Raw genomic sequence first — 3,243 nt, forward strand, 5'->3', positions numbered from 1 at the left:
TCTTCAAGACCCCTGGCTATCTTCAAGACCCCTGGCTATCTTCAAGACCCCTGGCTGTCTTCAAGACCCCTGGCTGTCTTCAAGACCCCTGGCTATCTTCAAGACCCCTGGCTGTCTTCAAGACCCCTGGCTGTCTTCAAGACCCCTGGCTGTCTTCAAGACCCCTGGCTGTCTTCAAGACCCCTGGCTGTCTTCAAGACCCCTGGCTGTCTTCAAGACCCCTGGCTGTCTTCAAGACCCATGGCTGTCTTCAAGACCCCTGGCTAACTTCAAGAAGGCGCTGGACAGGCACCTAAAGTCAGTACCTGATGACGCACATGTGAAAGATCTTGACCTGAACATTTCCATCTCTTGTCGTACATTACGACAGTATTGCAGTGTGTTACTGTGTATGATAATTGTAGTTATGTCGACCTGTACCTAAATTACTAACTGAATTCTTTTATACAGGTCTCTCCCTCACTCATGGCTGCCCACGTGGTCTCTCCCTCACCCATGGCTGCCCACGTGGTCTCTCCCTCACCCATGGCTGCCCACGTGGTCTCTCCCTCACCCATGGCTACCCACGTGGTCTCTCCCTCACCCATGGCTGCCCAGGTGGTCTCTCCCTCACCCATGGCTGCCCACGTGGTCTCTCTCTCACCCATGGTTACCCACGTGGTCTCTCCCTCACCCATGGCTGCCCACGTAGTCTCTCCCTCACCCATGGCTGCCCTCGTGGTCTCTCCCTCACCCATGGCTACCCACGTGGTCTTCACCCATGGCTGTCACGTAGTCTCTCCCTCACCCATGGCTACTCACGTGGTCTCTCCCTCACCCATGGCTACCCATGTGGTCTCTCCCTCACCCATGGCAGCCCACGTGGTCTCTCCCTCACCCATGGTTACCCATGTGGTCTCTCCCTCACCCATGGCTGCCCACGTGGTCTCTCCCTCACCCATGGTTACCCATGTGGTCTCTCCCTCACCCATGGCTGCCCACGTGGTCTCTCCCTCACCCATGGCTGCCCACGTGGTCTCTCCCTCACCCATGGCTGCCCACGTGGTCTCTCCCTCACCCATGGCTGCCCACGTGGTCTCTCCCTCACCCATGGCTGCCCACGTGGTCTCTCCCTCACCCATGGCTGCCCACGTGGTCTCTCCCTCACCCATGGCTACCCACGTGGTCTCTCCCTCGCCCATGCTGCCCAGGTGGTCTCTCCCTCACCCATGGCTGCCCACGTGGTCTCTCCCTCACCCATGGCTACCCACGTGGTCTCTTCCTCACCCATGGCTGCCCACGTGGTCCCTCCCTCACCCATGGCTACCCACGTGGTCTCTCCCTCACCCATGGCTGCCCACGTGGTCTCTCCCTCACCCATGGCTACCCAGTGGTCTCTCCCTCACCCATGACTGCCCACGTGGTCTCTCCCTCACCCATGGCTACCCACGTGGTCTCTCCCTCACCCATGGCTACCCACGTGGTCTCTCCCTCACCCATGGCTGCCCACGTGGTCTCTCCCTCACCCATGGCTGCCCACGTGGTCTTCACCCATGGCTGTCACGTAGTCTCTCCCTCACCCATGGCTACTCACGTGGTCTCTCCCTCACCCATGGCTGCCCAGGTGGTCTCTCCCTCACCCATGGCTGCCCACGTGGTCTTCACCCATGGCTGTCACGTGGTCTCTCCCTCACCCATGGTTACCCACGTGGTCCCTCCCTCACCCATGGCTACCCACGCGGTCTCTCCCTCACTCATGGCTGCCCACGTGGTCTCTCCCTCACCCATGGTTACCCACGTGGTCCCTCCCTCACTCATGGCTGCCCACGTGGTCTCTCCCTTACCCATGGCTGCCCACGTGGTCTTCACCCATGGCTGTCACGTGGTCTCTCCCTCACCCATGGCTACTCACGTGGTCTCTCCCTCACCCATGGCTGCCCACGTGATCTCTCCCTCACCCATGGCTGCCCACGTGGTCTTCACCCATAGCTGTCACGTGGTTCCTCCCTCACCCATGGCTACTCACGTGGTCTCTCCCTCACCCATGGTTACCCACGTGGTCCCTCCCTCACCAATAGCTACCCACGTGGTCTCTCCCTCACCCATGGCTGCCCACGTGGTACCCACGTGGTCTTCCCTCACCCATGGTTACCCCCACGTGGTACCCACCCTCCCTCACCCATGGCTGCCCATGGTCTCTCCCTACCCACGTGGTCTCTCCCTCACCCATGGCGTGGCCCACGTACTCACGTGGTCTCTCCCATCACCCATGGTTATCCACGTGGTCCAGGTGGTCTCTCCCTCACCCATGGCTCCTCACCCATGGCTACCCACGTGGTCTCTCTCTCACCCATGGCTGCCCACGAGGTCTCTCCCTCACCCATAACTGCCCACGTGGTCTCTCCCTCACCCATGGTTAACCACGTGGTCTCTCCCTCACCCATGGCTGCCCACGTGGTCTTCACCCATGGCTGTCACGTGGTGCCTTCCTCACCCATGGCTACTCACGTGGTCTCTCCCTCACCCATGGTTACCCACGTGGTCCCTCTCTCACCAATGGCTACCCACGTGGTCTCTCCCTCACCCATGGCTGCCCACGTGGTCTCTCCCTCACCCATGGTTACCCACGTGGTCCCTCCCTCACCCATGGCTACCCACGTGGTCTCTCCCTCACCCATGGCTGCCCACGTGGTCTCTCCCTCACCCATGGTTACCCACGTGGTCCCTCCCTCACCCATGGCTACCCACGTGGTCTCTCCCTCACCCATGGCTGCCCACGTGGTCTCTCCCTCACCCATGGCTGCCCACGTGGGCTCTCCCTCACCCATGGCTACTCACGTGGTCTGTCCCTCACCCATGGCTGCCCACGTGGTCTCTCCCTCACCCATGGCTGCCCACGTGGTCTTCACCCATGGTTGTCACGTGGTTCCTCCCTAACCCATGGCTACTCACGTGGTCTCTCCCTCACCCAATGTTACCCACGTGGTCCCTCCCTCACCAATGGCTACCCATGTGGTCTCTCCCTCACCCATGGGTGCCCACGTGGTCTCTTCCTCACCCATGGTTACCCACGTGGTCCCTCCCTCACCCATGGCTGCCCACGTGGTCTCTCCCTCACCCATGGCTACTCACGTGGTCTCTCCCTCACCCATGGTTACCCATGTGGTCCCTCCCTCACCAATGGCTACCCATGTGGTCTCTCCCTCACCAATGGGTGCCCACGTGGTCTCTCCCTCACCCTTGGCCGCCCCCGTGGTCTCCCTC

The sequence above is a fragment of the Cherax quadricarinatus genome, chromosome 67 (assembly GCF_038502225.1).
Source record: "Cherax quadricarinatus isolate ZL_2023a chromosome 67, ASM3850222v1, whole genome shotgun sequence".
NCBI lineage: Eukaryota > Metazoa > Arthropoda > Malacostraca > Decapoda > Parastacidae > Cherax > Cherax quadricarinatus.